The sequence below is a fragment of the Solanum pennellii genome, chromosome 3 (genome assembly GCF_001406875.1).
Source record: "Solanum pennellii chromosome 3, SPENNV200".
Lineage (NCBI taxonomy): Eukaryota > Viridiplantae > Streptophyta > Magnoliopsida > Solanales > Solanaceae > Solanum > Solanum pennellii.
In genome coordinates this window covers 6,547,369-6,572,320 of record NC_028639.1, presented here as the reverse complement: position 1 = coordinate 6,572,320, position 24,952 = coordinate 6,547,369, and the positions used below count along the sequence as shown (strand labels likewise).

The 24,952-nt window shown below is 33.8% G+C and overlaps 1 pseudogene; it reads right to left on the bottom strand.

The window, feature by feature from the left end:
• Window positions 1-4,841: 4,841 nt before the first annotated feature.
• On the bottom strand, window positions 4,842-5,445 carry LOC107014215 (annotated as a pseudogene).
• Between the last annotated feature and the right edge of the window lie 19,507 nt (window positions 5,446-24,952).

The following is a 24,952-nucleotide window of genomic DNA, read 5'->3' as shown; positions in this document are numbered from 1 at the left end:
AAGAAGAGCTAAGAAAAAGTACGTAATGGATATACCTTTCACTCTCATGTCTTAAGGACGCGATATTTTTTCCATTTCATTAATATTGTCTGATCCCATGATAAGGGTACAACTAATACAATTACCATAATAAGTTCAATCGCAGTATTACTGACATAAGGTATAAAAAATCAAATTAAAACACTTACTAAAAGAAATATGGTGTAATACCCGGTATCCAATAAAGACTAAAAACTAGCTTTACACAGAAAAATTTGCAAGTGCAACCAATTATGGCATCGATTGACCGTATCCTGACCCACGATCCGTCCTGCACATCTGTCAATGGTGTCAGAAACTCCCAAAAATCTCAGCCCAGGAAAATTGGTGAAGTCTTGGTCAACGTACGGACCTACGGTCTGTAGGTCAGACTACGGTCCGTAGTCCATGACCATCGATCGACACCTCATTCTCCCACTCTCTGACAAGAGCCACATATGACCAGCACGATCCGTAGGTAGACCTACAGTCCGTAGGTCTGACCGTAGGTTGGAATTAGCAGACAGTTAAGGGGGAAGTGCAGTTGGGTAAACTTCAAATGGTCATAACTCTTAGCTCAAAATAAATTAGGTGTCCCATGACCTATACACAGATTGATAATTGAATTATCTTTCCATTGCCACCGACCTTGCTAAAATCAGACCTTCGAGTAAAAGGTTATGCCCGTTTTAGTAAGGACTGTCGAAAAGGCCCAACCTATGGACCCAACGACGGGCTGTCGATCAAATGACGGACCGTCAGTCCTGGTCGTCGTTTGGTCCGACAGCAACTTACCCAGGGGTCTTTTGGTCCTTTCCCACTCCGTTTAAACCCTAAGTTACGTCATTTTGACCCTAAATCATCAGATTTTAGTCAGTTTAAGCCTAGAAACATAACTAAAACATATCTAAGTCAAATCATTAAATCAAAACTTAGAAAATTAGAAGTAAGAAAGGAGAAAAAAGCTCAAGAACCCTAGTTCAAGAACGAAGCAAGTTTCCAGCCCCAAAATTAAGTGTTTCTCCATGAATTTTGTCACCAGGCATGTAGGATTTCACTAGTGGGTTCCTTTCACCCAATGGGTCCCTAGTTTTCAGTCAGATTCTTGATTCCCATATCATGATTAGATCTAGGGTTTCTAGAATTTCAACCGAACTTCATGAACTTATTAGTTATATGTTCCAAGTCAGATTATCATGTTATTATTCAGTTTATTTCATGAATTTCAGAACCCTAGTTATGTATTTCTTTAGTTCTTGAATTACATATGCTAGGTCAGATATTTCAGTTACTTCAGATATACATGCCTCAATTTTTAACGCATCATTATCAGATCAAATGTTGCATTCTCAGTTTGCATGTTCAGTTTTGAGCTATCCAGTATTTACAAAAAATTAAGACATAATCAGTTAACTATATAAATCCATGGGAGTAGCATAATACCGAGTTGGACTAGGGTTCAGCGTACCCAATTAGTCCGAGAACTACTAGCCAAGTAGGGTGTAAGTTCTCTCTGTGGGCAATCAGTTTAGTGATCATGCCAGCATGCCTTTATACCTTTGGCAGGGTATATTGAGTCTTCTCGATGGGGCGTATACATCAGACTCCACATTTAGCTCATGTGGTTTTATTATCGGTTATTAGTAGCTTCCACAGTTCAGTCACACTCTCTGCATTGACCATCTATCAGTATATTCAGTATTCAGTTTCAGCATGTTATAACTTGGTCATTGCATCCAGTTAGCTCAAAAAATCAGCATATCATGTTCAAATTATTATACTTGCTTTTTTGCTTGTTCAGTTATGTTTTATTTCAGCTTTATTCTATCCTACATGATCAGTACCTTTCAAGTACTGACGCATACGTGCGCTACATCTTCTCGTGATGTAGGTTCATGTTCTCAGCATTCAGATCAACCATAGATCGATTTTCGATCTTTAGTTCAGCAGATTCAGTGGTGAGTCTTCATTCTGTGAGGACAAATAGTAATGAGTTTCTTTTGAGTATTTAGTCTTTTAGTTTCAGTTTTGCTAGATTTAGTTGGGGCTTGTCCCAGTATTTCTAGTCCAATTTAGAGGCTATTTTCAGACATAGTTAGTTTCATCTTAGTGTTGAGTTAGTAACTTCATTGTATTAAACTTTTTGTTTTAAAATATCTCAGTTATAGAATATGGGTATTCCCCATCTTTTCAGTCTAAAATTATGATTTAGTTTCCGCAACAATTTATTATCTTTAGTATTCTCATGATCACACCAACAGGGTTAGCTTGGGATCACTAGTGGTCTTAGGTTCTGTGTTCGCATCTCGGGGGTAGCTCGGGGCGTGAAAAAACTTGCTATCAGAGCAGTAGGTTTAAGAGTCCTAGGATGTCTGAAAAAGCCGCACTAAGTAGAGTCCTTTCAATGGGTGTGAAGTGCACCACATCTAATGAGAGGGAGGCTATGAAGTATTCTAGGAAAAACTTCACTTACTTGTTACTCTTATCATGCGTATGGTATGATCTAATTACATTCTAACTCGACGTTGTGCGCTTAAGAACATGCCTTCTCGTAGAACTTAGGCATGGAATGCTAATGCATGCAATGCTAACACAGTTCCTCTAGTACCAGATAAGGAAGTCCAACTACAGAGTTTCAGAACGTCAATTCAGCTTTTGACTCAGAGTATGACCAACCAGAATACTCAGCAGGTTCTAGTTCCTACTAATAGAAATGACCAATTAGTGGCAGCCAGAGTTTGTGATTTTGTTAGGATGAGTATGCCGAAGTTTTTAGGGTCGCAAGTTGGTAAGGACCCGCAGAAGTTCATTGATGAGGTCGAGAAAATACTTGGTGTGATGTAAATAACAGGTAGTTATAGGTGAGATTGGCATCCTATCAACTCAAGGATGTGACTTACATATGGTTCACTCAGTGGAAAGACAACAGACATGACTTTGTCTAACTCCTTGCATAGCAGTCCAATTCACTGTCACTATAGAAACTCTCTCAGAACCTTTTTCAGTCTCTACTCCAGTCGGTGACCTAGTTATAGCTAGACGGGTATACAGAAATTACCCTGTCACAATCTTTCAGAAAGTCACCTCAGCAGATCTAGTAAAGTTAGAAATGGTAGACTTCGATGTCATTCTAGGCATGTATTGGTTACACTCATGTTAAGCCTCAGTCGATTGTAGAACTAGGATTGTTTGTTTTCATTTTCCAGACGAACCAATCTTAGAATGGAAGGGTAGTAGCTTAGCGCCTATGGGTCTATTTATTTCTTACATTAAGGCCAGAAAGATGATATCTAAGGGTTATCTCTATCATCTAGTTCGGGTTATGGATTCAAGCCTTGAAACCCCAACTCTTGACTCAGTTCCAGTAGTCAATGTGCTTCTTTCTCCAACTTAAAATTAGACTCACCAGGGTAGTTAATAGTTTTAGTTTTCTTGAAGAGCGTGATTTGACGGTCTTTCTCAATCACTCTCCACAACATAATGAATGTCTCTTTTAGATAGTTGAGGTTATTCTTTTTTTCCCATTTAATGGAATGAGTCCATAGTTTATAGATTCTTCTTTTTTCTTGATTGGATAATAATTAATAATATGTGGTCACCTTCTTCATCCTCTTGTGATGGTTTCTTATATTTTTGTTGTTCATCCTTATTAAGGCATGCGTGCTAGCTGCTCATCCATCTTGAAGAAGATAGGGAGAAATTAGTATGTTTTGAAAGACTTCTTCCTCTCTTCTGGTCCCTCAATCCTGGCTTAATTCTAATCCTCCTTTATCAGGTGGGGCTAGTGGATTTAGGTCTCGAGAAACAGAACGCGACAACTATTTTAATAAGAAGGCAATATTAAAGTAAGTGATAAGGTAGATTTTTTCTCTCTTTTCTTCCATCGTGACTTATAACGGTTCACAAAGCTGCAAAATATTAATTTATTTGCTATAAATAAGTGACGATTAGAAAAAAAGATTTAAACATATATATTCCAAAACCATCCAAGAGTTACATTCCATAACGTTTGCAAAATAAAATGTTTACTTGACCACTTGTTGAATACATATATTTGCAATTATAAGAAGATAATTTATGCAAAAAAGCTATATGAAATTTGATACCCTAGTAAATTAAATACAAGTTTGTCAGTCTTTTTATAGCAAACAAATATAGCATCTGGTTAGCATCTTAATAAGACAAACTAAAATAGCCAAAATGCAATCAAAAAAATTGTATCTAATTTATTGCAAGCAAAGGGGTGTTAGGATCTTCTGAACCTGCAAAACATTTGCAATAGGGCCCCGAATCAACTTGAAGCGACAAGTTTCACCATTAGCTATTTTGTTATCTTTTCGAAAGGCAGTCCATCCTTCTTTTATGATAACCATACTCCAAATATACTCTATTTCCACTTTCCATTCTACTCCTTTTTCATTAACCAACCTCATATTCTTCATATTTATTATGTCTGTTTGTTGGGCGAATCTCAACGGGATAGCCTAAAAAACATATTCATCAAACAAACAGGATCATTAGATTTTCAGGAAAATAACTAGAATGTGCAAATCTAGCGAATTTAAAAACACAATGTAAAATTATTAAACCTTACCATACAAGTAGCATGTGACTTTTATATAACCATTTCAAAAAACGGATCGTCACCAGTTAAGTCCACCAAACTGTATCGACTGCTATAATTATTTGGACCAACTTTTTCACTTATACTATTAGCTTCTCCAACCTCCTTATCTGCAACAACTTGACATAAGCATAACAACTAGTACAATATTCTACTAATGAATTCACTTAATTAATAGCTAATAAAGAACTTAAGATGTTTACTTACGTTGCTCAATTACATTAGCATTAGTTTGAGGGAAATTAACTGGAATATATTCCTCTTCATCCTCAATTACATTAGCGTTAGATTGGACAATTGGAACATCTTCTTCGATTACATTAGCATTAGATTGGAGAATTAGAATATCTTCGTCGATTACATTAGCATTAGCTTGGGCAACTAGAATATCTTCCTCTTGTTCATCTGATTCAATATCTTGATCTATTGGATATTCAATTATTGTTGTACTCTTATCATATATAGCGACAACAAAGTGACAACACGGGTTGTATGTGAACCTTAATAAGCTCTTGACGCTTATTGAGTAATAGTCACAAAAATCAATTAGTCATACAAACACAATTAGTTTAACTTATATCTTGGACTAAATCAACAATTTACAAGGACTAAAATTACAATTAGTTACTTACCATACGACGTAATTCATCTAATGAAGTAATGATTTGGATGAACTTAGGGTTGTTGGGAGAAGAGCTCCTAAAGGAAGATCCATGGAACTCGTTTGCCTTGATAGATGGTAGGATGGGAAATCGTTGAAGAACTTTCTTACTTTATATAGGAGTTTGATTCACGAGAACCATGTACAGCTCGCTCACGAGGATTCTATTGTATTTCAGTCATCACATGATGCTTGTGATGACTACTGTATTGCTTGTCTTGGAATAATAACCAGATTGTTTTTTTTTTGACTTCTTTTTAAGATTCATTCACCTAACCCTATAAATTACCACTTATTTACACTCACGTGAATGTGACTACTATTGCTTTGTCTTGGAATGCACAAAGACAGTTTTTTCCTTTTTCTTTTCTTTCTTTTTGACTTCTATTATAGACTCATTCACCGACCCTATTACTACTTATTTACACTAGCACTATTATTCTACGTTTTATTTATACTAACTAGTCAAATTTACGGCGATTGTAGAAATATATTTAAATTTATCATATCATCTTTTTTAGGATATTGAAATAATTTTTAAACAATATATATTTTTGAGTTAATCCATAAATGTGAATTATTTAAAAGGTATATGCAGTGTATGAGCATTATTTAAATCAAAACATATACTAGCTAGCTTGGTTCTCTCTTACTCTTGTCTACACTCCCCTAGGCCTTTGTTAGTAGGTTTTTCTTTTGCCTAGTTTTGTCCCAAACCAAAGAGGAACAAAGAAAAAGTACGTAATGGACATACCTTTAACTCTCATGTCTTAAGGACGAGATATTTTTCCCATTTCATTAATATTATCTGATCCCATGATAAGTGTTCTAACTAATGCAATTACCATATTAAGTTCAATCACAGTATTAGTGACATAAGGTGTAAAAAATCAAATTAAAGCACTTACTAAGAGAAATATGGAATTATCAATACAGTAGTACAACACTACATCTTCTTATTAAATTAGATTGAACAGTAATATGAGCTGATTGTGCCATTAGTGTTGCGCAGCTAATCAGGCCTTTCATCAGCTAAAACAAGAAAGGGAGGCATTTTGAGAAACTACAACATTTTCTTTCGTAAATTAGTTTTGATGACTATAGATTTTGGGGTTTTAATTAAGTAAGTCATGATGCTGTTATATCCAATTGATTTGGTTTTCTCAAAATCAGCTAGTGGACTTGAAATTATAGATTCATTTGTGATCCACATGACTTAGACAAAAATTCTATATTTTATCCACCTAGTGATGTTTTGATTGAATTTCGAAGATTCTGATATCAATTAAGAACATTCTTTGACATATATCTTAAATATATATTTACTACAATAGAACATGCTTACTCTTTCTAAAAATCCATAGATACATTGTTTCCTTCCATCTAACAAAGGAAGGAACTAACACAAAGTATCTGAACAAAATATACGCTAGAGTTTAGAGTACTTAAAAAGTGAAATAATATTATATTCATTCAGCAGAAGGACACATGATGACATTGAACAAAAGCTTGGGTCTATTTAAACACAAACTCCTTTAGTTGAAGTATCATGTTACTATGTCTATTGGAAAAAAACTCCTAGCTACTGACGGCGTTATGGTCTGGTAATTTGAAGGATGCATTAGAATCACTTTCTTTCAAGAGTCATAGAGATTACAAGCAATTTTTTATCAGAACACAACAAAACCTGAAACCTATGTGCAATTGAATAAGTTGATAGAGTGGGTAAAAGTCCCACATTGATTGGGTAGTGGAACGGTGGTGGTATCCTCATATGGACTATGAAATCCTTCCTTCGTGAGCTAGGTTTTTGTATTTAGTTAGGTCTAGGTGTCATATCTTTACATTGTATCAAAGTTAGGTCCATCATCGTTTGAGCTCCTGGTTCGCGTGTCAGTTTGGGAATCCTCCCCTAATGAATTAGCTTTTGGGGTTGAGTTAGACTCAAGTAGTGTCATATTTCTTACATACACCACATTCGGAAGTTCACGTAGTTATAGAACCAGTCAAGGAAACCTTTTCGATAAAAATATCATTTAATCTCATTTTCTGAATAGATACAACCTTTGTGTTCAATTAATCTATATAAATATTATGACATTCATGTTTATAATCACTTATTTCAAGAATGATCTTTTATATTTCTAATCATTAAGTGAGTCAAATTTTATCACATGAATTGAAAGAAGTGAGTTATTACTATAAATTGTAACGAAACAAGATGACAGACTTCATTATGTTCATAGCTAATAAATCAGATAAGATGTTTTACTCTTCTAACTCAATTACACAAGGTTGGAAGCCAAGTTGGATATCATCATCTGTTTGTCCTCCATACATGAGTAGTGTTTTTTTTATGGCTTAAAGGCGCCTTTGACAATAAAGAATGAAGACGGAGGCGCGACTACAAGGCACTTGGCAATGAACACAATATTTTTCTTTGACCTTTTTTAAATTGTTCCACATTTATAGAACGAATGAGGTATAGATCTTGCACATGTTGCGTCTCATTATCTTGACTCTACCAATGTAAGGTCAAAGATTCAAATCTTTACAGGGTAACAAATAAAGACATGCCATTTTTGTATATATGAAATTTGTGAGAACCTCGATTAATTCATGCTCAAAATTAAGTCTAGCCTTGGTCATGAAAATGAATATTTTTTTCAAGGGAATGAAATTTAATTTGTCTTCTTACATTGGATTTTGAGAAATTCTAATTGATTAAGACTAAAAATCGTTCTATTTAAATCCACAATTGAAAAAGAGGGAAGTAGAGTAGCACTAATGCTTGTTATAGTTGTGGCAAACCGGGTCACATGGTAAAGGATTGTCCGATTAGGAGAAGTCAAAACAAGGGAAGGAGAGAGTTCTGTCTAATGGTCCAAGTGAAGAGGCTTCAAGGAGGCAACGATTCTTCGCACTCAAGTCTAGGGGTGCAGAGGAAGGCACTTCTGGTGAAGTCTCGAGTGAGTAGCCTTAATTAGTCCTTCAGGTATTTGACTGTGTGTGGTGTGTATGCCCTAATCTGAGGTTAGACTTCCTACTCGTAAGGCTATAGTTCCTTATCTCTTCGTATTTTGTTGCTATTGGCTAAATGTGCATAGCGATTAAGTTATGATCGCATCGGCATTACGATGTGTAATGGTAGTTTCATTCGGGGACGAATGTTCCTAAGGGGGGGAATAATGTAACGATCCAAAAAAAATTAAATAATAGTTACTTAAGGTGATTTAATTATTAATTAAAAATCTAAAAATTTAAGGGCATAATGGTCCTTTCACGTATTGATTAAAATAAATCAGATTTTTATTAATCTAATTTAAATCCTGTTTGACTAAGTCTTGAATTTAGTCTCCTAATCCTAATAACACTCTATCTCTCTCTCTCTCACATTCTCCATATCTCTCTCTCACTTTGGTTTCTGCCAAAAATAATTTCAAAAACTGAAAATACATCAAGAGTTAATCACACTTGAAGAACTCACAAGAATTTTTAAGTAAAATAAAAAGTAATCAAAACGTCAAGGCTAAGAGAGGTTCGTCGAGTGAGGTGTACGTTGAAGTAAATTGGGCGTGGGTTGGAGGAGTTTTCGGGCAGCAACATCAGCGTTTGAACATCAATTAAGGTATGGGTTTCTTATCTCTTGGTCTCTTTCCCAAGAGACCCCTTAAGGTTCAAGATATTCATTCCGAAAACTAGGGTTGTTTCCCCGTTGTATGTCCCTGTCACTAGCTCCCATTGAATTATAGGTTGGGTATGTTTGCTGGTATAAAGTAAGGATGAAATGCGTTTTCGTGATGTTTATGTTTAAGTATGCATGTTCGGAATTATGTGATTATTGAATATGTTGTCCGAAATCATGTGAAAAAGTGATGTGTGTGTGCAATGTGTGGTAGTGAACTTAGTCATTATTGGAGGTGTGAAATGGCATGTTTAATTCTCGTATTTTATGTGCAAAAGTTGTACACAATGTGATATTCATCGTAATGAATCGTGGCTGATTGAATAACAATCTTTTAGCCAAACAAACCTATGAAAGATGCACCTAAAAATGTGTTTAAATGGTCTACGAATTTTCTTAGGAATTCAAGTGAAAATATTGATAAAAATGAATTGAAAAATGACAAAAATTTCCAGCAACAATGCAACGTTAATTTAGACTAAAGTTTAATGAAGGAAATCTGGAAATTTATTAAATTTTAAAGGAATGAGGCCACCAGGATTCGAACCTGGGACCTCACCAGTCAGAAAGCAGTAGCTCGCAGAAAAAAAAAAGGGGTTGGAGGGATCGAACACGCGACTTGGGGAGAAAGAGAAGAAGGAAAAAGGAAATGGGAGGCGTGGGATTCGAACCCACGACCTCCCGATACACGCGAAAAGGGAAGAAGAAGGAAAAAAAGGAGGGGGGTGTGGGGAATCGATCCCACAACGCCTCGATCGACCAGCAGCAAAAAATGAGAAGCAAAGGAAGGGGAAATTAATTAAGGGAAAAGAATGGGGTCGTGGGGAATCGATCCCACGCCCCTCAGCAGCTGCCAAGATGGAAGGTAAAAAAAAATAAGGAGGTTGTGGGGGCTCGAACCCCCAACCCGTTGGTCAATTAGAATTCTAACTAAAATAGAAAAATTAATTCTTTCATGTAAATATGGAGATTTAATTTAGAATTCTAATTAAAATAGAAAATTAATTCTTTTATGTAAATATTGAGATTTAATTTAGAATTCAAATTATAATAGAAAATTAATTATTTCATGAAAATGTTGAGATTTAATTTAGAATTCAAATTATAATAGAAAATTAATTATTTCATGAAAATGTTGAGATTTAATTTAGAATTCAAATTATAATAGAAAATTAATTATTTCATGAAAATGTTGAGATTTAATTTAGAATTCAAATTATAATAGAAAATTAATTATTTCATGAAAATGTTGAGATTTAATTTAGAATTCAAATTATAATAGAAAATTAATTATTTCATGAAAATGTTGAGATTTAATTTAGAATTCAAATTATAATAGAAAATTAATTATTTCATGAAAATGTTGAGATTTAATTTAGAATTCAAATTATAATAGAAAATTAATTATTTCATGAAAATGTTGAGATTTAATTTAGAATTCAAATTATAATAGAAAATTAATTATTTCATGAAAATGTTGAGATTTAATTTAGAATTCAAATTATAATAGAAAATTAATTATTTCATGAAAATGTTGAGATTTAATTTAGAATTCAAATTATAATAGAAAATTAATTATTTCATGAAAATGTTGAGATTTAATTTAGAATTCAAATTATAATAGAAAATTAATTATTTCATGAAAATGTTGAGATTTAATTTAGAATTCAAATTATAATAGAAAATTAATTATTTCATGAAAATGTTGAGATTTAATTTAGAATTCAAATTATAATAGAAAATTAATTATTTCATGAAAATGTTGAGATTTAATTTAGAATTCAAATTATAATAGAAAATTAATTATTTCATGAAAATGTTGAGATTTAATTTAGAATTCAAATTATAATAGAAAATTAATTATTTCATGAAAATGTTGAGATTTAATTTAGAATTCAAATTATAATAGAAAATTAATTATTTCATGAAAATGTTGAGATTTAATTTAGAATTCAAATTATAATAGAAAATTAATTATTTCATGAAAATGTTGAGATTTAATTTAGAATTCAAATTATAATAGAAAATTAATTATTTCATGAAAATGTTGAGATTTAATTTAGAATTCAAATTATAATAGAAAATTAATTATTTCATGAAAATGTTGAGATTTAATTTAGAATTCAAATTATAATAGAAAATTAATTATTTCATGAAAATGTTGAGATTTAATTTAGAATTCAAATTATAATAGAAAATTAATTATTTCATGAAAATGTTGAGATTTAATTTAGAATTCAAATTATAATAGAAAATTAATTATTTCATGAAAATGTTGAGATTTAATTTAGAATTCAAATTATAATAGAAAATTAATTATTTCATGAAAATGTTGAGATTTAATTTAGAATTCAAATTATAATAGAAAATTAATTATTTCATGAAAATGTTGAGATTTAATTTAGAATTCAAATTATAATAGAAAATTAATTATTTCATGAAAATGTTGAGATTTAATTTAGAATTCAAATTATAATAGAAAATTAATTATTTCATGAAAATGTTGAGATTTAATTTAGAATTCAAATTATAATAGAAAATTAATTATTTCATGAAAATGTTGAGATTTAATTTAGAATTCAAATTATAATAGAAAATTAATTATTTCATGAAAATGTTGAGATTTAATTTAGAATTCAAATTATAATAGAAAATTAATTATTTCATGAAAATGTTGAGATTTAATTTAGAATTCAAATTATAATAGAAAATTAATTATTTCATGAAAATGTTGAGATTTAATTTAGAATTCAAATTATAATAGAAAATTAATTATTTCATGAAAATGTTGAGATTTAATTTAGAATTCAAATTATAATAGAAAATTAATTATTTCATGAAAATGTTGAGATTTAATTTAGAATTCAAATTATAATAGAAAATTAATTATTTCATGAAAATGTTGAGATTTAATTTAGAATTCAAATTATAATAGAAAATTAATTATTTCATGAAAATGTTGAGATTTAATTTAGAATTCAAATTATAATAGAAAATTAATTATTTCATGAAAATGTTGAGATTTAATTTAGAATTCAAATTATAATAGAAAATTAATTATTTCATGAAAATGTTGAGATTTAATTTAGAATTCAAATTATAATAGAAAATTAATTATTTCATGAAAATGTTGAGATTTAATTTAGAGTTCTAATGTTATGAATATTAGAAATAAAATCAATGAAAGATATAAATGATATCCAAGTGATTCAAGATTTAGGTTCCCGTGTCCAAACCTCCGTATTGATACATAAGTCATACGTGAGTAAAATATTCAAGAATAATGTCATCTACTTAGATCAAAAATCAAGACCTTGGCATATATACAAGATACATAAGTCTTGCAATTCATAATCTTAGGAAAGTAAGAATCACTTAACGAACTATAAATGAAGCCCCGCGGCTTGTATGTATAGACACATAAGTCTAACATACTTTCAAAAATAAATGAACCTAAGATATACGTAATGAAATGAAGAAATGAACATTCAGGATATAAGAGGTGAATAACTATGAAAAATAAAGGTGCTAATAATGAAGAATGTGGTGACAATCATGATGTGAGGCTAATGTAGATGATGAGAGCAATCTCAAATGAGCCTATGTAAATGTTACCAATACGTACTCACCAATGAGAGTGTATGATAATGAAGAGACCAGTATCTATGAACACTCTAATGAAAATATTGAGTTTAAAACACTTAATACTAATGATGAGATGAGAAATCATCTATTGAGCTATGATGTCCTCATACTAGAAGCCAACTTCCATGATGTATGAGTTGAATGTAATGGAACTTTATACTGAGCACCGATAGGCTAGCTATGAGCGGTGATGCCTTCTTTCGGGAAGGACGGAGGTTCACGTAACTCTCATGAGAAAAGATTGACCGGCTTGCCGGGAATGGGTCTCTATACATCTCCTAGTCTTTAAACCTATATTGCTACTATAGGGATCTCGCGGGGTTAAATTCCCATATACGCTAGCATGTTATTGAGTCACTTACATAAAATCAAATTTCAAAATATGACATCTTCATGAATTCAAATTTTCAAATTTAACTTTAAATTTTATGCTCAAATTAACATGAATATGATTTGGACAAGCGGGAGATGGATTTTGGTAATTCGGGGGTGGATTTTGATATAGTGGATCTTGGACATTTGGATAAGTGGAGGTAGCATTCTGATAAATTGGAGGATTACTGGGATGACTATCTTGCGTTTAGCAAGCTTGGTTGGAATTTTGGAAAGTCCGAGAACGACCTTGGGAATATGACGAGCTTCTGGGGGTTTTCTTTCCCCCATATGAAACAGCAGTGATTTCTTCTCTTTTCTTCTTCAACGTTCCTGATGATCCGGGTGATGCAGCAACACGGGCTATCTTTCCCATTTTCAACCTATCTTCAATAGTCTCACCAACTTTGACTATCTCGGCAAATTTTGCTCCTACGAGCAACAGGATTCGATCATAATACTCGGACTCTTGCACCCGTACGAACACTTTTACAATTTCTTTTTCAGACATGGGCGGTCTCACACTCGCCGCTTCTTTTATCCACCTATAGGCAAACTCCCTATACCTTTCGATTGATTTTTACTTTATCTTTTCTAAGAAGTATCGATCTGGAATAATTTCTACGTTGTAATCAAATCGATCGATAAAATCTTTGTCATTCAATGCATTCCAGCTGGGTCATTGCCTGGTTTCATGCGAGGTGAACCATTCAAGAGCTTCTCCACACAGGCTTCGGCTGAAGAGCCGCATCAATAGAGCTCCATCTCTTTCAACTCCCACGAGCTAGTCATAGTAGGCTCTCAGATGAGCCATAAGGTTGACCACTCCTATGAAAGTGTCAAGCTTCGGGATCTTGAACCGTTCTGGAAGGTCCAAATTTGGATGAATACATGTCTTCATAACTAAGCCCGGCGATATCAGCGACGCATTCGAGCTCTTTCATGGCTTTCTTGATCTCTTCTTTCATGTCAACCTTTGCCTCTTTCTTCGCCCTCCACTCCCTTTCCTGTTCCTCATAATGATCCAGCTCAGAACCGTACACATCGTGCTCGGTAGGGACGGGAATTTGGAAAGTGGTCCTTTTGCGTAAGGGTGGAGCTATAGAGGGACTCTGGGCATTTTGAGCGGTTTGATAATTCTGTGGGTAAGTCTGCGGATTGATATTCTGATTTTAAGTGGTGGTGGGGTATTTGTGGATTGAAATTGTTTTGGTTTTGATTTTGCGGTGGTGGAGCGGTTTGATGGTGGGTATTTTGAGGGTGGGGTGGCATTTGGGGATGGTTGTTTTGAGGAGGAGGTGGAGTTTGGTAGGATGCGGAAGCATATTGGGGATTTTGGGTAGTCAGATCTATAACCGATGGATTCTGAGCAGGTGTAGATGGTTGGTTCTGGGCTAAGTCCATATTTGAAGAAGGGAAGTAGATTGAAGGTCTCAGATCAGCGGCGTTAGCGGCAAAACCTGGCGGAGGCAGATCCTGTATCCTTTGCATTTCCACCCTCATCTCTGCAATCTGTTGCCTCAGCTGCAGAATCAACTCATTCTGGTCCGCTACGGTGGGTTGAGCCACCACAACATCAGTAAGACTTAATTCTTCATTACTATCTCCCATGACTGTCTTTCTTTTGTCTGAATCTTGTTTAGGGAAGGAATCTGCGGGACCTTTCGATCTGGTGAAATAGGGATGATCTGTCAGCTTTCAATCGACACAGATTAGTTTCAAAGTACCTGAGAGGGAAAACAACTCAAAGGCGGATTTGTTAGTGCAGATTCAAAATACAAAATGCATAATATCACACAGAGAGCAAATAAACACAAGTTGCTTTGTTTGATGATATCTTCAACTCACGAGTAAGGACGAAAACACATTTTTTTAACAAGTAAGAGCTTGCTTGTCTTGGTTTTGACACTGTCTCGGAAAGGCTAAATCACGTTGAGCTAAGGTCTTATTGCAGCTGCTCTTTGACGTCCATTGATCTGGCCTTCGTATCTTCTCGTAACATGAAGGGGAGAATGAAAATTTTTAAAGATAGGGGTCGGGCCTGGAAAGGCTGCCTAAGTATATCACAAAGAGAATTCAGGCCCAACGTATTTCGAGTACAAGATAAAACATTTTCATTCATTCGTTCATTACGATTACAAGGAAATTGAAAGGCAACAATAGAGTTCTTAAAGATAAAATGATGACGACACGCTAGTCATTTTCCTTCTTGTTATAGCATTAGTCTCCTCCTTTTAGATGGCCTAGGAATGGAGGTTTGTAGACGATTTCCTCGTCGTCGTCTTCCCCAATCGCTCCAGGGTGAGCGTTATTGGGACCACTATTAGCCCCTTGGCGTAGAAAGGGCATTTTTCACACATTTTCTGAAGTTTATGAATCATGTTTCTATGGAAAGCTTTGTTCTTCTTCCTCAATGCGAACATACTTTCTCTCATAGAAGTGAATTCTTTCATTTCCACTGTCAGCTCTTCATCAAGTGATATGTTTTTAGCTAACAGAGTGGCAATCGCCGATTCTATCCTCGTCTCTCTCGCTTCTCTTTCTTACACTTTCAACCGAAGCATGTCCAACTTCTCTTGCAAGTCCTCAGTCTCTATCTCAACATCTTTATTGCTCTTGATCTGTGATGCCATATCCTCATCCAGCGTCACGGTTGCAGCTTTGTAGATTGTGGTGGCCATGTAGACTCTGAGCCCTTCCTCCTTGGCTTCTTGAATTTCTTGAGTGATCTGTTTGATATTTCTTTGTAGTTCTTCTCCAGTGAGTTCCATCTATATGTTCTTACCTCTGTCCATAGGAGTGATTTTTTTCCTTTCCTGAGACAGTAGAATGAATATTTTAGGAATTGTGGTATAGGAGGTGTCTTTTGAGTGAGAAACTTGAGACTCAGAAATTTTGGTCGGACATTTTGTAACAGAGACTTGTTTGTGTATATCTTCTGGAGATTTTTGTCCATAGCAGTGATTTTTTCCTTTCCTAAACATGCTTGTGACCCTTTTATGTCAGGGGTAGGCCTACCGAATTGAAGGATGTATATGCTTTTTAAACCCGATTTATTATCCCCAAAATACTTCATTAATAGCATCCAAAATGTCTGATAAACATAAAGCAAAGAGACAGTTTTAAAAAAATTACAAAACAAAGTACAAATAAAGAAGTCTCACGCAGGGATGGTAAATAAAATCCAAGCCTCATCTGATCCTTCGTTAAGTCTGGTCCTCTTGGCGATGTTGACCTCTTCCCACATAGTATATCTGTTCGCCCCTAGATGATCTCTCGCCAATCGAGCTCCTTATTGATGTTTGAACCCCTCTATCGACTGAATATGTTGTTCCATGCTATCATCTAACTCTGTCATGCACTGTCTGGCTCTTCGTAGTTCTTGTTTCAACTGAGTTATGACTTTGGTGTCTCTTGAGTGACGAAGTTGATGCTTTAATTCATTTTATCAAACCTCTCTTGAAGTCGGTGAATATGTTTGGCTCCAACATCTGCAATAATGTGGGGAACGTTTGGACCAGGCTCAATAGGTCCAGCGAAACTCTTTTTCAACCATTCTTTGTACTCCTTAAAACACTCTGGACGAAACCTGTTTGGTACAGGTTCACCCAACACTTTTTGACATTGCCACATCCTAAGTATGTCTTCAGCAAATGCAACTCATCCATTCTCGTGGTCGTTGCAAATTATCTCAAATCTGCGATCAGGGGCAACTCTTGTTTCCCTTCTAGTTGTCTTAGGACTCGACCAGGAGCATATGGTCTAGTCCCTCTTAACCTACCAAATACCAAGTAAGGGACTTTTTCTGTTCGAACCACCATATTCTTAGTTACCACCAAACTGTCCATTGACCATTGTACGTCTTCTCTCAGCCCTCGAAGCCTCGGATACCAAAAACTTTCTTCTCCAATCTTATTGCAACGATTGTGGTACAACCACCAATCATGACCATGTAGCTCGTCTGACCGCTTTAGGGGATCTGATTCTTTTGGATTATGAGTCTTGATCAAATGTCGCATCATCCACCACTGTAGTATCAGATTACACCCTTGAAAGAAGTGTTCTCCGCTCTGATATTTGTCTAATGCCCTATAGATATCGACCAAAATCATAGTCGCTAAAGTGTAGTACTTTGTTGATGATTTATAGTTCACTCCGTAGAAGATGGCATGAGTGACCATAAACATGCTAGAATGAATAGTGTATTTTTGTCCTTGAGGGAAAACACTCATTCCGAGTAAACATATTGCGAATGCGAAGGGACGCGTCTCTTTCCATTTTTCTTTTGAAATGAACTCGTCCTTATATTTCTAATAAGCCCTTGCACGTCCGAACCGATAATATAGTTTTCTAAAAGGTATATTTGGGCTGGGGAGCTTGTCCATCCACTCGGTTTTAACCAATGACAGTTTTTCTCTAACTTTAGCGAAATCCCATATTATAGGATTTTGGAGATCTGTATCTGGATGTCGTTTCCTTTTGTTGCACATGGAAACCTTTTGTAACTCGTGAGGACTTCTTCTATTGTTGGCGTCAAATCTACTTCCCTAAATCGAAAGACCATATGCTCACTATCCCAGAATTTTACCATTGTTCCAATTAGGTCAGGCCAAGCATTCATCTCTAGCAGTGAGGAGAGGTAACCTATGTGTTTCTGAACGATCATTTTGTCGTTGTTGTTCATGAACCTCCACCATACTTTGAGGATGGGATCGGGGACGGTAACCATTCTTGTTTTCAAAGGCTCATCTGTCGGATTCATCCTAAAAAATAATAGACAAAGATTAGTTAACCCTACCCCCGTAGACAACAAATCATTTTAAAAAAACACATACATCCTTCAATTATCACAAAAGCATGGTTGTCTATTTTGGTAATTTGGGCCAAGTAGACAAAATGCGGACTTCTAATGGGCCCCACACGCCTTGAGTGTTGAGTCGTCCTAGTTCGAATGCTCTCAAATTGGGGATTTTGGCTCGGCTGTATTCTAGTTGACTAGGAGTGGCTTTTGAAAAGACTAGGAACCCAAACAGACAATTTAGGCTGGAACTTGCGACAATCATTGGACGCATAACAGACCAATAAATTGTCACTAATTCCGAAAGAAAGTGAGTATAGAAAAGTCCGGCTGCGATTCCGCAAACCGTCCTTCAATATACTATACAATATATATCATAAATATGCCATGATATGCAATGTCAGTTTATAATTTAAACAAATTAATCACATATAAATAATTCAATAATAACACTTCGTCCAAATAGTCAAATCATTTTTGTTAGAACTTAATTAATCCCTAGCAGAGTCGTCATTTCAGTTTTATTAAAAATATATAAGTAAAGTAAAAATGTATAAGTTTCAAAAAATCAATTTATCTGATGATTTAAGAGAAATTAATTTTCCAAATTGACAGAGTCGTAACTTGATTTTTTAGTAAAAATCAAGAAAACTTAGAATTATTTTCAAAAGATTTAAACAGATAAAAATCAGTTGAAAAAGGGTTCGAAGTTCAAATGTTCATTCCGAGAAGGTGTTAGGCCCTTGAAATGCCCGCTAACTCGCGGTTGACCGCCGATTTGACTCAATGACCATTTTAAAATAGTTTTCAAATATTATCTAAATAAAGTGAATTCAGATTTTCTTTTTGATTTATTTTTATTACTACTTCACTTTACTTAACTATTTAAAGGGAAATAAACTAAAATAAGAGATTTCTAAATGAGAAGAATATAAAGTGTTGACAAAGGCTAATATATATATATATATATATATATATATATATATANCTGTTTGATATCCAAAGGGACAATCCAAGAATCTTCAGTTGGCACCGGGTGAATTTCCTGACAATATGTCATTATGTATTTTTCCACTGAATAATATGGAGAGGAGTACATGTAAATCTGATTTCCTAAAATTATCACCATGTTGGGATCGAATCGCTGCCATGGCATGTGGACAAGGTATTTTGTCCAAATCAAAAATTCTACAAGTACAAGTTCTTCTTTGTAGATCCACAGTAGCAACATTTCTATGACCAGGGACACTGAACTTGTATTTAGCGATTTGATGGGCCAACAACTTGTTGTCCGCGTTGACATACTCTGATAAGTCTTTTTCAATTGAAGGAACAAATCGATTTGCGCAGTGCACCAGTTCCATATGCCTCTGGTGAAATAACAATGCAATTCTCCGGTTTATTTCATCAAATAGAGCGACAATGGGAAATTCTCTTTCAATATCAAACATAGCATTCACCAATTTCAAGATGTTTGACGTCATAATGTTATATTAACACAGCAGCAGATAAAAATCAAACAGAACACATAAAGTAAAATTAAACTCAATTGAGATGATACCTATTTCCCGGGCAAAATGCCCTACTCCATGTGTGAAATCCAATACATTCAAGAGCTTCAGTGGTCTTTGGTACCAAATCTCTTATTTGATTGAAATGATCATTGAACTCACATATATCGTACGCCTTTGCTGCTTTATAAAAATGGGAAACTACCTTTGAATAGTGAAATTTATTTCGAATATTTTCCCCAAGGTGTCTCATATGACAACCATAATGAGATGCAGGGCAAATTCTCGAAACCATCTTTCGAATACTTGGATGCCTATCAGAGATAATGCACAACTCATCAGTATCACCTACAAAGCTTCTCATATTTTAAAAAAAAAATTCATATGAGGCATCACATTCATTGTCCACGACACAGAAAGCCACTGGAAATATATGATTCTCGGAATTTTGTGCCACCGCCGATAGCAGAACTCCTCTATACTTGCTCCTTAGAAATGTGCCATCAACGGCTATTACTTTTCTCATTTCTTGAAAACCAATTATCAAGCAGCATATGATACAAAGAAGTACTGGAACCTCCCATTTTCATTGAGCGACAATGTCGTCTTGCTTCCTGGATTCACAACTTCAAGCATATAGTGGAACGCATTAAGCACTACATACCCGTGCTCATGTGTTCCCCTAACATTAGAATTAGCATGCTCCATATAAATATTCCAATAGCTTACCTTACAACTCAATTCTGTGCGGAGTTGATTTGACATGTCTCTTGTGGATGGGCCTTTACCATTGGAAAATGTATTTTCAAAGTGCTTACCTATGACTTTTGCCGTGACGTGGGGATTATGGCTTGTAAGATGCTCTTAACCACACGTATTGTACTTTTCATAGATTATAATGGCAAACCTATCACTACTTGTAAATTTCACAGCCCTCAGCCACCAATTGCAATCCGGATATGAACATTTAAAGGAAAACACATTACGAGAATTGATCACCTTTTTCGGTCTAAAAATTTTTTCAAGCAAGCAATTTTCAATGAATTTTTCAGTTCTTGCTTGTTCTTGAATGTCATTCCCTTATAAAATCCTATTTCATCATCTTTAACATTATTCACACGTGAAGTTTGAGAAGCACATGGATTGTTGCTGCCAACTATAGGTGTGGGAGGAAACTTGCTCTCAAGGTTTGACCCTTCAGCTTGAGCTTCACCTTCACCTACACCTTCACTTTCACCTATTCCAATGTCATCATCAGGATTATTCATGTCCGCAGGATGAAATTCATCATTAATCATATCTTGTTGGCCTTGGTCTACATTATGATGCTCCTCGATAGAAGTTTCTTCCACGTAGACTCTTAATATTGGCGGTTTCTCTGTTCCTCCCAAATAAACACTCAAACTAGATTGATCAGTTATTCTAAAAGGTAAAACCTTCTCATTATGAAAAAAATGTGGAATGTAACTCATGACAAGATTTTGCGGTTAACAATTGTAACCAGACTTTTGCACGACTAAATCGAAGAAATCATACAAAATATTTCTTTCGACATACATCCCTACTGAACCGGCTACTCATTTTTTACTATCCTCCCAAGCAATATGAATCGATTTTTCTTCTCGACCCATTCACCACGACAATCAACCCCTACAAATAATGACATTGTACCTGAAGAAAATAATTGAAAAAAACAATTACTAATTATGAAGAATAAGCATATGTAGCAACATATGACTATTCTGTGGTCATATTTGAGTCATATGTTGCTACATATGACTGTTCAGTTGTGAAAAATAAATCACCTGTTGCTACATTTTTTAGTTATATCATATGTAGCAACATATGACCATTCTGTTGCGAGATGTAAGTCATATGTTGCTACATATTCATTGTGAAAAATTAATCACATGTTGATACATTTTTTAGTTATATCATATGTAGCAACATATGACTATTCTGTGGTCATATTTGAGTCATATGTTGCTACATATGATATAACTAAAAAATGTAGCAACAGGTGATTTATTTTTCACAACTGAACAGTCATATGTAGCAACATATGACTATTCTGTGGTCATATTTGAGTCATATGTTGCTACATATGATATAACTAAAAAATGTAGCAACAGGTGATTTATTTTTCACAACTGAACAGTCATATGTAGCAACATATGACTATTCTGTGGTCATATTTGAGTCATATGTTGCTACATATGATATAACTAAAAAATGTAGCAACAGGTGATTTATTTTTCACAACTGAACAGTCATATGTAGCAACATATGACTATTCTGTGGTCATATTTGAGTCATATGTTGCTACATATGATATAACTAAAAAATGTAGCAACAGGTGATTTATTTTTCACAACTGAACAGTCATATGTAGCAACATATGACTATTCTGTGGTCATATTTGAGTCATATGTTGCTACATATGATATAACTAAAAAATGTAGCAACAGGTGATTTATTTTTCACAACTGAACAGTCATATGTAGCAACATATGACTATTCTGTGGTCATATTTGAGTCATATGTTGCTACATATGATATAACTAAAAAATGTAGCAACAGGTGATTTATTTTTCACAACTGAACAGTCATATGTAGCAACATATGACTATTCTGTGGTCATATTTGAGTCATATGTTGCTACATATGATATAACTAAAAAATGTAGCAACAGGTGATTTATTTTTCACAACTGAACAGTCATATGTAGCAACATATGACTATTCTGTGGTCATATTTGAGTCATATGTTGCTACATATGATATAACTAAAAAATGTAGCAACAGGTGATTTATTTTTCACAACTGAACAGTCATATGTAGCAACATATGACTATTCTGTGGTCATATTTGAGTCATATGTTGCTACATATGATATAACTAAAAAATGTAGCAACAGGTGATTTATTTTTCACAACTGAACAGTCATATGTAGCAACATATGACTATTCTGTGGTCATATTTGAGTCATATGTTGCTACATATGATATAACTAAAAAATGTAGCAACAGGTGATTTATTTTTCACAACTGAACAGTCATATGTAGCAACATATGACTATTCTGTGGTCATATTTGAGTCATATGTTGCTACATATGATATAACTAAAAAATGTAGCAACAGGTGATTTATTTTTCACAACTGAACAGTCATATGTAGCAACATATGACTATTCTGTGGTCATATTTGAGTCATATGTTGCTACATATGATATAACTAAAAAATGTAGCAACAGGTGATTTATTTTTCACAACTGAACAGTCATATGTAGCAACATATGACTATTCTGTGGTCATATTTGAGTCATATGTTGCTACATATGATATAACTAAAAAATGTAGCAACAGGTGATTTATTTTTCACAACTGAACAGTCATATGTAGCAACATATGACTATTCTGTGGTCATATTTGAGTCATATGTTGCTACATATGATATAACTAAAAAATGTAGCAACAGGTGATTTATTTTTCACAACTGAACAGTCATATGTAGCAACATATGACTATTCTGTGGTCATATTTGAGTCATATGTTGCTACATATGATATAACTAAAAAATGTAGCAACAGGTGATTTATTTTTCACAACTGAACAGTCATATGTAGCAACATATGACTATTCTGTGGTCATATTTGAGTCATATGTTGCTACATATGACTGTTCAGTTGTGAAAAATAAATCACCTGTTGCTACATTTTTTAGTTATATCATATGTAGCAACATATGACCATTCTGTTGCGAGATGTAAGTCATATGTTGCTACATATTCATTGTGAAAAATTAATCACATGTTGATACATTTTTTAGTTATATCATATGTAGCAACATATGACTATTCTGTTGCGAGATTAAGTCATAAGTTGCTACATATGACTGTTCTATTGTAAAAATAAACCACATGTTGCTACATATGACTATTATGTTGCGAGTTGTAAGTCATATGTTGCTACATATGACTGCTCTGTTGTGAAAATAAATCACATGTTGCTACATATGACTATAATATGTTATAATAGTCAACTGTTGCAATATATATAACAATATGTTGGAAACGCGAATGCAAATTATTGAAAAAATTGCAGGTACCCAGATTAGATGATAATGAATTGATTTTAAATAACTATTAAATGTGCTTACCAGATACAATGGTGTATAATGCTTATGCAATAATTCCAATTTAACAAAATGAAATTTGGTCCACCATTTACAGATTAGGTAAAAAAACTGATTCAAGAAGAATTAAGTACAAGCACTACCAGCAAAGACCTGCAATGTAGGAAAATAAGAAGAAGAAGAAGAGGAAGATGAAGAGAGCAAGAAGAAAGGAAAGCAAGCAAGCAAAGACGAGGGCAAAATAAGAAGAAAAAGACGAATACAACGGCTGGAGGCAGGGGGAAAAAGCTTTTATTTCCTCTTTTGGCTCGATATTTTTCCACCAAAATTGGTTAAATTAGGTTTGGTATAGTCAATTTATCATTTTACCCCTCATTTAATTCCCACCAAAAGTTGGTTAAATTAGGTATTGTGAAATTACCCTTTTACCCTTCATTAAATTCAGTGGACCAAACTGTCAACATATAAACTTGAGGGCAACTCCACAATCCTTAATCATTAATCACATAATTGTCACCTACACCCAATATTTAAGATTTATGTCACCACCCATTTATTTTGAAACCTTAATGTCACTTTTTAAAAAAAATAATCTGTTTTAGTTGCTCCATAATTTTGCAAATTTAAAAATAAATATTAAATATGCAAATTTTAGTTTCAAAATTTTAATTGAAGATAGTAATTAATTTAAAATTTAAAAAAAACATGCATCGCGTCAACTAAAATAATTCTAAAGAGTAGTTTTAATGGGTAGTTATTAGTATAAAATTTTAAAAATACAACATTTTTATTTATAAAAAAAATGCAGATAATAATAACATATAATGGAAAACACGGTTAAAACATATTTTCAAATAAATAAAATTAAAATAACTAAATATAAATCATTTAGAACAATTTTAAAAAATTAGTCTCATGTATTTAGAAAAAAACTGCTTTTATTTTTATTTTTTTCAAAAAATTTATTTAGTTTATATATTTATTGAAAAAATAGATAAAATTGAAACTAAAAATTAAATTGCAAACATAGAATGGAAAAATGGAAAACATGGACAAAAAATTTCAAAAAACACAGGCAAAGTAGTTGAAGTTTGAAGGAAAAATATAGAGCTGTCAATATGGGCTAGTCCATCCTATCCGGGCTAACTCATACAAGCTTTGACATTTTATGGGTCAGGCCGGACTAGTCCATTATTACAGTGAGCCAGAAAATGGTCGGCCCAACCCACAAGTACGTGGGCTACAGGCTTGACGGGTCAGCCCACTTTTTTTAAAAAAATAACTCATTTAACAAATACTTTAAAAATAAATTAACACAAAGACTTATTTTTTTAATCCAACAAAGATCAAAGTCTTCAACTAAGCTGACCCACATTTTCACCAAATATTAACTCTTTATCTATTTCACATTTACCAATTCACGTAAAAATTTTCCCCATAATGACCCATCATTTTCCGGCAACAATTTCTTCAAATAGAAGACAAAATTGAACTTCCCAAGGAAGA